The sequence below is a fragment of the Plectropomus leopardus genome, chromosome 3 (assembly GCF_026936395.1).
Source record: "Plectropomus leopardus strain MGB_pleo_1.0 chromosome 3, ASM2693639v1, whole genome shotgun sequence".
Taxonomy (NCBI): Eukaryota; Metazoa; Chordata; class Actinopteri; order Perciformes; family Serranidae; genus Plectropomus; species Plectropomus leopardus.
In genome coordinates this window covers 16,762,718-16,773,808 of record NC_142178.1, presented here as the reverse complement: position 1 = coordinate 16,773,808, position 11,091 = coordinate 16,762,718, and the positions used below count along the sequence as shown (strand labels likewise).

The 11,091-nt window shown below is 41.1% G+C and overlaps 1 long non-coding RNA gene and 1 pseudogene across 2 annotated transcripts; one reads left to right on the top strand and one right to left on the bottom strand.

Annotated features, from left to right (window-relative positions):
- Positions 1–102: 102 nt before the first annotated feature.
- LOC148189958 (uncharacterized) lies at positions 103–9,173 on the top strand. Its single transcript, XR_015776135.1, has 5 exons — positions 103–535; positions 3,649–3,935; positions 4,275–4,337; positions 4,576–4,673; positions 8,044–9,173. It is a non-coding gene; the product is annotated as an uncharacterized LOC148189958 (long non-coding RNA).
- LOC148189959 (transcription factor 7-like 1-B) lies at positions 3,653–5,669 on the bottom strand (annotated as a pseudogene). The gene is made up of 6 exons (XR_015776134.1): positions 5,553–5,669; positions 5,331–5,423; positions 4,891–5,038; positions 4,543–4,650; positions 4,385–4,433; positions 3,653–4,054 (listed from the first exon to the last, which is right to left on the bottom strand). The product of XR_015776134.1 is annotated as a transcription factor 7-like 1-B (transcript).
- Positions 9,174–11,091: the final 1,918 nt, after the last annotated feature.

Here is an 11,091-nt window from a genome sequence, read left to right as displayed (position 1 = left end):
GAAGCCTGTTGGATCATATATTTAGTGGTAAATGAAGTATACTGATTTCAATTTTCACTAAACAAAAAGTTGCATGCAACACCTTTATTTTATTCTCCTGTTCTTTTTACAGTTTTAAGGTCCAAGAATTCATGCACATAAAAGGCTTTTTTCTCTCAAATTTAGTCATGAATTTGCTATAATTGATGTTAGTAGGCACCTTTCCTTTTTTAAGGCTGACAGGTGCAGCATGAAAGTGCTGATTAAACAGCGTCATTACTACACAGGTGTGCTCTGAGCTGTTCACAACAAAAGGCCACTCTAAAATATTCAACTTAACACATTTGTGACCATAATTTGATAGAATTAAGTTTTTTATTTGTAAAAAAAACAAAAAACAAAAATCTGTTAAAATAGTTTTTTAACCAAGTTTGGGTTTGATTTTTTCATTTTTTTTTTTTTAGCATAAACAGTGGTTTAGTTAGCAAAGAACGTGTCTCCTCCAGCATTCCCAAAAGATGATCCAAAGATGGCACACAGTATCTGCATTTTAAAGGTAATTTGGACGGGCTGTTTTTTTTGTTAGTTTTTTGAGGGGTAAAAAAAATCAGCCTTAAACGGCATACAGTTAAAGAACTGAAACTAACTTGTTACGCAGCTTGCTAGCCATCATTAAACCTTTCAACCATTTCTCTTCCTCTTCTTTTTCTGTCACTTCTGTGCTTTGATTTTTTGGGAAGTGAATGGGATGTATCTGAGGTAACACCAAAGTGTATTTATGTGAGTTTAAAAGTAAGTGAAAGTGGCTTTAAAGGGCAGCTCAGCATTTTTCAGGTTTCTCCCTGTAACCATGGAGACCACAGCTTTGATCTAATGGACCTCAGTGATCCACAAATTCACTCAGCATCTGACTCTCACGGGCCCTCACGTCTCTGACACAGGTAAACAAGCAGCGCGCAGCCATGTTTTCACATGTTGTCACCTCTTTTAGCTGCTGGAGGAACTTCAAAAAGAGGCTGAACACAGAGGGGAGCAGGACTCTGTGTGTGCTGTGGCAGTGCGAGGGGAGGAGTGCATTCCATCCACTTGTCACACACACACACACACACACACACACACACACACACGCACACACACACACGTTTTCTTTCTCCCTCTTGCAAATTAATTACTTCCAACTGCCCCTGGAGTCTTTGCTTTGATGTTAAATAAAGCGACGGGCACCGTTAGTGGAGTTGATGTTGGTTGAGTGTCAGTGAGGTGTTGGGTGCAATCTTTAATTAATTTAAAGCTGAAACTTTATTCTCAAATTCAGCTCCACACAACTTAAATGTACCACATTAAAACTGCCTTACAATATACATTTTCTCAAAACCATTTTCCCTCTGAATCATGTTACGTCCAAATATTGTCAGCTCACTGCTGGCTTGTTCATTTGGTTACACAGACAAAGTTGGACATTCAGAGGCTGTAATGAAAAGCTGTGGTGTCAGCACATGGGGCCTCTGGGTCTTTTTTAGCTGCAGCTCTGCTGCGTTGCTACAACAGTGGTCCCTGGTGGCAGCTGCAAAAATGACAACTGGCTCCTCAACACTACAAGTGTCTCAGTGGGAAAAGATGGATTGTTGAGGTTTTAACCTTTTGAAACCTGGAACAATGTCAGTTTTCTTGTACTGGGGTCAGATCAAATTTTTTAAACCGGAGCAAATTTGTTTGATTTCTTTTTAAAAAAAACATGGCTGAAAAGGCAAAGAGCAACTTGGCAAATTGCAAGAAATTTGCAGAATTTTTTTTTTTTTTTTTTTTTTACCTTTTTGCTTTCTTCATTTCTTTCTTTCTTATTTCTTTCTCTTTTTCTTTTATTCTTTCACATTGGGGTTTTTTGGGGTTTTTGGGGGTTTTTTTGGTGTTTTTTGCTAGAAGGGTGATTTTCTTGTTACCTGTTAAATTCTTCCTGGATTTTTGATAGGAATCAAGCCAATTTGCGTTGAGCAAGGGCCTTAAAAGTCTTTTAAAAGGCCTTTAAAATGTTAAACATGTGGATGTTATTATTTTATATGCTGTTTCTGTGTTATGTTATTTTTTAAAAAAATTTATTTTGCACATCTATATCATGAGACAGGAGAGTAATATGCCTATAAAAAAAATTAACAGGTAAACTCCAGCACACTGTCCAACTTGCAAGAAAACATTTATTTGCAACATTTCAGAACTAGACCTTCATCGGGCAAATGAAGGTCTAGTACTGAAATGCAAATAAATGTTTTCTTTCAAGTTGGACAATGTGCGAGAGTTTGCCTGTTAATATTACTATTTTTTGACAAATGTTTCTGGTGCTTCATCGTTACCCAAGACCTCAAAAAAGCTCAGTACAGGAAGTTCAACCTTCCAAAGACGATTGTGTTGTACTTCTCCATTCCCATCATAGGTCCTTTTTTCATGACATTTGACTTGTAACAGGAGGAAAAGCACAGCTGTACGTGATGAAATTAACAATGTCTGAATTTCATTTAGCTGCTTTGACTTCAGGTTCCTGGTATCCTGCGTGCTGGCTGACGGTCACGCTCACTGAAGCACTTTAATAGAGCCACACCATCGTTAGCGTCATCAGCGACACCTGTGCTTTTCCTACTGTGACAAGTCAAACATCTGCTGTGAGAAAGGCCTGTTGAGTCCATCCTCACCTCCTCCATCACCACCTGCAGCGCTGCTGCCACTGCCGAGGACAAGCGCAGACTGCAGGGCATCTCTCGCTCTGTGGAGAAGGAGCCTGGCTTCAATCTACAGACCCTCCAGGACCCTCAATTAGGCAGAAAAGATTGCACCCAACACCTCACAAGACACTTTGAAACATGCTCTTCTGGCAGGAGGCTGCAGTCCATCAGGATCAAGACCTCAAACCACAAGAACAGCTTCCTCCCCGAATCCAGCTGGCTTCTTCAGCACCCCCAGAGAGACTGTCCATCTGCTTTATATTAGAACGCACATCTTTGACACTTTTTTCCAGAGGTCAGAGCTAAAAGACATGGAGAGCCAGCTTTTCTTAATGATGCCCCTAAACTCTAAAACAGTCTGCCCAAAGGTCTAAGGGGGCCAAAGGTGGTTATATATATATATATATATATATATATATAATATATTATCATATATATATATATAATATATCTTGTCTAAACCTGCAGTTTATTATTTGTTATTATTTTTTATCATTAGTTTTTATAATTTTTCTATCAAAAATGGTTTATGTTCTTTTATGTTCAGCACTTTGTGTTGAATTTCATTCATGAAATGGGCTACATAAATACATTAATAATATAACATTATATATGTAAAATATATCCCTGCATATTTTTTTGCAGTTTGCAAAAATTGCTACCACTTCTTAAAACTGCACAGCTCTCCATTTTAATTCAGAAATATTGTACACATTTTTATAGCATATTTTTCACATTTTTGTTGCTTTGTTTCTTGATTTTTGCAATACTTTTAATTTCATTTTTCCTCCAAAATGTGTATGTTATGCACCATTTCACCGAAGCAAATTCCTTGTATGTGAAAACCATCAACTGTATATAAAGAGCCTATGGTTAAAACCTACTTGGCATAATATGGATTTAGTCAAAATACTGTTTGCTTGACTTTTTCTTTTATTTAATGTTCATGTTTTAGGCATGAAATTCATTTAAATCAACAGTCCAGATGCTTCTGTGTGGAGAGGAGGGCGTCTGAGGCTGTGCAGTGAAGGAAACAGGCTCTGTCGTCGGGTCTGACGTCCTCTCTGTGGGTGGACACTGTGTTTGAGTCGGTGCAGCAGCGGAGGCAAGAGACGTGGATGGCGTTTGAGGAGAATCCAGCCTTGAGGGGAAGCTGACGTCATACATCTGTGGCAGCTGGCAGAGGTCACACACAGGCACTGCAGTCTGTGTGTTCGGCAGCTGCACCAGGACTGTCTGCAGGTGAGGAGGCTCCGTCGCAGCTGCTTGTGAAGACGAAGGCTCTGTCAGTGATGTCTGTGCAGGTGTCACACACAGCCTCTTGGCCTGTTGAGTCTCCTCGTCAGGTCTGGATGCAGATGCTGAAAACAAGCACAAATGAACAAAAAAAGGATCAAGACACTTTGAAAAAACAAGTTGCTTCTTCTTAAAACCTGCATTAAACAACATTTTAATTGTAATATTAGATAAAAATGACTTTTTTGTAAAGGGCTGCAACTTCTGTGTCACAAATCACAAATGTTTAAATTTCATTAAAAGTAACTTTGCATATGGATTTCTTGTTTTTTGTTCATAATGCAGTGTGGTCAGATGTCATCTTGTCTTCATCGTGGCAAAGAGGAGTTTTCATCTCCAGGACTGTCTGTAAGTGATCTTGTCTTCATCACCTTTCACATTAAATGATGTCTTACCTTCTGTCCAGGTGGAGGCTTTGCTCTTCTGCATTTTTCTCTTTCGGCCCTACACAAAAACATATAACAACACATTAGACTTTCCGTCTGATATCTTGTTTCAATTCATGAGTGTGATAGAAACATGTCTAAATTGTGTGTGAGCAGTGTGTACTTACATAGTTATCTTTGGGGGACCATTCTGGGTACAGCTGGGCATGGAGCAGTCGTTCTTTATTGGCCTGGTCGAAATATTTGGCCTGCTGCTCCCTCGTCAATGAATGCCACTGTGGACAAACGACAACACACTGTGAGTAAGCACGCACACACACACACACACACACACACACACACACACACACACACACACACACACACACACACAACTACAGGCCAGAACCATATCAACAGACAGCAAATGAAAAGCACAATCACACTAAAGATGCAAAGTTGGAGTTATTTTTCACCAAACTTTGATCAGGTTTGTAACCCTGAGTGTCTCAAACATACAGCACAAACAAACTTACTCTCTGTCCCAGGACTGTGTTCACGGACGCACTCCCTTTCCCTCCAGCGTCCATCTCAGCCTCAACACTCGCTCTCTGCTCCTTTAGGTAGAGCATGAAGGCGTTTGGAGGTCTCTTCACATACTGGCTGTCACACTTCCTCTTTCTTCTAAAACCACCAGACAGAGACGTTTTTTAGAGAGAAATATTCAGATAAACAAGAACAATACAAGACATTAACCCTGTCCGTGCTGTGTCGCTAAATTAAAACCCATCAAAAGAAACATATAATAACAACATTCATGCAGGATTTTGGAAGACAAATTAAAGATCAAACAGCTACTAGAAATTAAATATAAGATGATTGAAAGTTGATTGAGTTTGGCTTATTAATGGCCACAGATCATGAGTTAAAAAAAGGAAGGGTGCATTTTGACCAGAACTGTTAAGGAAAATCTTACTTTGAAGACTTTGAAGAGGAGGTATTCAGAGGAGGAGCAGCAGGGGCAGGATCAGTGAAATTTTCTGGCGCCTTGTAAAACACTCCTCCATTCCTACACAGATACAGAGAGTTGAACACAAACTGTTTGTGTTGACGATACAAACAGAAGCTCAATAGCAGTGTAGACGTGAGTGTGTGTGTGTGTGTTTCTTTTTTGCAATTGTGTGTGTGTATTACTTACAGCACCCCTACAAAATGCAGGGTCTCGCCATCAGAGAGCTTCATTTCTGGCACATTGGTACACTGGAGACACAAACACAGAGAACAGATGAAGACAAGATGAATGGTGTCAGCTGACATCCAGGTGTCAGGAGTGTGTATTTAACTGCAGATCTGGTACATAACGTAAAACAAGCCTAAGTTAATGCATTCAGGAAAAAATACGTCTTCACACAGAAAATTAAGATTCTGTGACACGCTAGAAGTGAACCTCATTTACAGTCGGTGTGTGTGGTTAACCAGGGTCTTACTGTCTGTGGAGGAGCAGCAGCAGGGCAGCCGACGGCCGTGGCTGTCTGTGGAGGAGCAGCAGCAGGATAACCGAAGGCCGTTGCTGTCTGTGGAGGAGCAGCAGCAAGGTGACCAGCGGTTGAGGCTGTCTGTGGAGGAGCAGAGGCAGGGTAACTGAAGGCCGTTGCTGTCTGTGGAGGAGCAGCAGCAGGGCAGCGAACGGTTGTGGTTGTCAGTGAAGGAGCAGCAGGGTAACCAAAGGCCCTTGTTGTCTGTGGAGGAGCAGCAGCAAGGTGACCAAGGGTTGTGGCGGTCTGTGGAGGAGCAGCAGCAGGGCAGCCGAAGGCCGTTGCTGTCTGTGGAGGAGCAGCAGCAGGGCAGCCGACGGCCGTGGCTGTCTGTGGAGGAGCAGAGGCAGGGTAACTGAAGGCCGTTGCTGTCTGTGGAGGAGCAGCAGCAGGATAACCGAAGGCCGTTGCTGTCTGTGGAGGAGCAGCAGCAAGGTGACCAGCGGTTGAGGCTGTCTGTGGAAGAGCAGCAGCAGGGAAGCCAACGGCCGTGGCTGTCTGTGGAGGAGCAGCAGCAGAGTAGCCGAAGGCCGTGGCTGTCTGTGGAGGAGCAGCAGCAGAGTAGCCAAAGGCCGTGGCTGTCTGTGGAGGAGCAGCAGCAGGGAAGCCGAAGGCCGTTGCTGTCTGTGGAGGAGCAGCAGCAGGGAAGCCGATGGCCGTGGCTGTCTGTGGAGGAGCAGCAGCAGGGAAGCCGAAGTCCGTTGCTGTCTGTGGAGGAGCAGCAGCAGGGAAGCCGAAGTCCGTTGCTGTCTGTGGAGGAGCAGCAGCAGGGAAGCCGAAGGCCGTTGCTGTCTGTGGAGGAGCAGCAGCAGGGAAGCCGACGGCCGTTGCTGTCTGTGGAGGAGCAGCAGCAGGGAAGCCGAAGTCCGTTGCTGTCTGTGGAGGAGCAGCAGCAGGGAAGCCGAAGTCCGTTGCTGTCTGTGGAGGAGCAGCAGCAGGGAAGCCGAAGTCCGTTGCTGTCTGTGGAGGAGCAGCAGCAGGGAAGCCGAAGTCCGTTGCTGTCTGTGGAGGAGCAGCAGCAGGGAAGCTGACGGCTGCCATAGTCAGGCCATTGTTCACAGACCACTGATTAGGCATGTACTGTGGAGAGAGAGGGAAGGTTAGCAAACTATAATACACACACTCAGTGTACTATTACATAAACCAACAGTCATCTTTTATGCATGAAAACACACAATCTTTACTGTGATTGGACACAGAACACAAAATCTCAATAATGTAAATCACTCTATCAGACTATCCAATGAAAATCATATAGAACGCCACAGGAACATATCTATACATGTAGAGAGATTCTGTTTGCTTCTGTTAATCATACTTGTGTGTTTAAATTGATCAAATCACTCGAGGAAACCGCATTTCCAACATCCATTAAAGAAATAACTGGAGGTTTATCATACCGATGAGAAGTCACCATTACCATGTGTGACATTAAACTATAGTCTTCTCAAGTTTCTTATCCAGAAAAGTGTTGAGCTAGAACAGAGTTATGGTCACTGCTTTACTATACGGAGCTCTCGAGTCTCACAATGAAGGGACCACTGAGGGAGACAACATTTAAGTTTGCCTTTTTTTTTTCTTTCGCTGTTCTGGCATGAGGCATTAACCATTAATCAGTATCTATATCAATATTGATCTACTACCTATCCCTAACTAGGGGTCTACAGATTATCGGCCTGGATGATTATTGGGACAGATATTTGGCCTTTTGCAGATTATCTGTATCGCTGTTTTATTTTGATGATCATCGATAAAATTGGGAATTAAAAAGTGCAAAGAAAGTGTCAGCATGGAAGGAACTGTTAGTCTTTTTTAATTTTTTTTTTTTATTTAAATGTTCACTTGACTTTGTAAAAAAAAGTTGCTGGGAACTTTCTGTATTTGATGTTGAAAGTTTCAGTTTTGATTAAACATTTGCTACAGGCATTTAAACACAGTTTTGTTGGAGTTTGTTAAATTCCAAATTCTTAATACTGACGAAAGACTTTCATTTTTATTGTTAATGCATATCGATTGCAAATATCGGTTATCGGTCTCAGTAACTACTAACAATCTGTGTCAGTATCGGCCCTGAAAAACCAATATCACTCGAACCCTGTCCCTAACCTTTCCCTGGTGTCTTACCTGTCCCTGGCTATATGCCTGGTTTTGCAGGTGACCTGGTTGCATGACGTCACCATAACCTCCACCCTGACCGTCCGCTGGCTGAGGCTGGAAGTCGAGGTCCAGCCCAGCAGTGACAGGAGGACGAGATGGAGGAAGTGAATTTTTGGCATCAGCCAGCATTTCACTTATGGTCAACAGGAGAGTAGAAAGCAGCTCTTCCCGCTCCATCTCCTCGATTTCAGGTGCAATTTCTGCACAGGGATCCATTTTGGTGGCAGAGATGTTGTGAATGCCGTCTCTCTGCAGCTTTTTTTCTCTGAACTCCAGAAGAATGACTGTCTGATTCTGTCTGGTGGTTACAGGAAGCTGGTTTGGAGACACTGTTATGGAAAGTAACATTATATATTATAGATTATAATACTATACTCATTCAGGGATACATTTTATTTATGTGACAGTGATATTTACTTGGTGCATATGGACTAAAAATACAAAATGTGTGATCAGTTAATGCTTTCTCTAAGCTCTAACTTCACCTGGACTGACTACAACATTAAAATGGTGCTTACATGTTAATGCATCAAGAATAATACTACAGCAATGAATACAATAATATGACACTTTAAAAGGAGCCAATCTGCATGGTGAGTCCTGTAACTTTTATATCTCAATTTTAATTCAGTAAGATTTGAAGGCAGTAAACATTTACATGTATATGGAAATATTTCTACACTGTGGCATGAATGTTCTTACTTTACTTACTGTAATACCAGTGGTGTTTATTTATAATTTTATTACTTAAGTACTGTTTTGTGGGACTCTATATTCATATTTTGATTTCACCACATTTAGGGGCAAACACTGTACTCTGTACTTTTTAAAAACTCCATTACACACACAACTATCCTGACTCTTGGTTTAATAAGGACAATAAATTATACTTAAAATAACGTAAGTATCCTCCTTAATCAACATTAAATTGCTGCTGTCAACGTTTAAATGCATCTTCGTATAGCATTGAATAATAGCACTGCACAATATGCAGTGCTATTATTGGGGCCAATATGCAGCATCATGAGTACTTCTAGTCTGTGTACTTTAAGTACATTTTGCTGACAATTTTACTTTACTTCATATAAACACTTTTAAATTGATGGGCATTGTTGTATAAACAACTAACACGCTTCAGAGAAAATATTTAGCTAACAGTTATGTTAACTGTGTGTGTGTTAGCTAAAAGTGAAAAGTTTTAACCTCGAGGGATTTATCTGTCTCCGTAAATTCAGATTAGCTAAAAAACTGCACGTGTTAACTACTTACCTGTTAGTTATACGTTTACTGATGGTTCAATTTGCAAACTTTTGGGTTTTCCAACGATTTCCTCTCGATGTATGTTGCTCTCAAATCTGTGGTTCACACGATGAAGGCTACAAGGGGACTGAGGTTGTGCAGAGACGTGCAGCCTTATATCAGGAGGTGGATCCATTCTGAGATTCCGCTCTATGATTCCATTCTCTCTCCGTCACACACACGCACACACACACAAATACACATAAACATGTATATGTGTGTGTGTATGTGCGTGTTTGTGTGTGTGTATGTTTGTATATACATACATGTATGTGTTTATACATCATCTGGCTCCGTTTTTATGAAATGGCTATGCTAACGGATTATTAGCATGAGAAAAACGTGAACTATATGATTTCACTGTACATCATAAGCACATCTATTGCAGCAATCCAACTACATTTGAGTACATTTCTGGAGTTAATTTTTCTGAACTCTGATAACATTTAGCCAAAAAATAAAAAGAAATTCAGCTTTAAACTGTTAAATGGAAGAATTGTATAAAATCGGGTTCACATTTTTGAGTTTAGCCAGTAAAGCAAAATTTGAATTTGACGGTTATGCGGTTTCATCATATCTTTTTTTATTTGTTATATATTATTTGGAAATTATAATTTCAATGTCAATGGTGAGATGAAGACCTGGGATCTGTTTTCTTAAATACTTGAGATGATATCAAAAGGAAACATATAAAGGGATGAAAACATGTTAGTTTCGCACTTTACTTTTTTGCACTGTATTTATTGGTTGTAGTTGTCATTTTGAATGAACACAATTATAAGAAGGTGGAGCTGCAGGTGCCACAGCTGTCTGCCAGCATCTGCAGGTGCCACAGCTGTCTGCCAGCATCTGCAGGTGGCGCTGTTGGTTCAGATGCGGCTGCAGGTGGCAAAATCAGGTTGTGGCTATCTGCAAAAAATATTCAGATGGAGGTATCAGCTTAGGCTGTGGGTGGAGGTTGTGACCCCAGTTACCTGGTGGTTTGAGGTGGAGATCTTGGCAAGAATGTGCAGGTGAAAGCGGCAGGGTGAAGGTCCAAGCTGTAGCTGTCTGCCAAAATGTGCAGGGGGAGACGTGCTGCTGAAAGACTGGAGACTGGAGGTTTTTGATTACAGCTTTCTGCTGGAGTCTGCAGGTGGATGCAGCAGTGCAGGTTGCTGGCAGAGGTTTGAGACTGATGTTTATGTCCGCAGTCTTATCCTCTTCAAGGCCTCTTCAGGTCAGAAAATGTCAGTCTGACATCAGACCAGTTTCAACGCCCTCGATTTTAATTGGGGATTGTTTTGCACAGACGTTAGTGAAGAAGACTGACCTATTTTAAAGAAAACACTTAAAACTGACACTATTCATGTGTGTAATATGGTTTTTTAATAAAGTTATACTTTTCATAAGGCTCTATGATCCTGCTCACTTTGCCATGCATTTAGAGTTTCAGTGTGGGACTCTGTGACAGCTGACTCACAGCTTTGGATGGAAAGTGCATCATGTTTCTGATGTTGTTTCAGAGAAAAAAATTATAGTCTTTTTTATGTTGGCTTGTAGCAGATAGACAATACTTGTTAAATGCTGTTTTGAATTTTTGTCCACATGCTAACATTGGCACTAATGTAACACTGTTTGGTATACTTTCATGGTGAGCAGCATGTGTTATCATTTCACTTGATTCACAACATTCAGCTATCATGGCCAAAAAGTGACATTCGAATTAAAAAACATTAACAAAAAATATTTATTTTTCCATTAAAA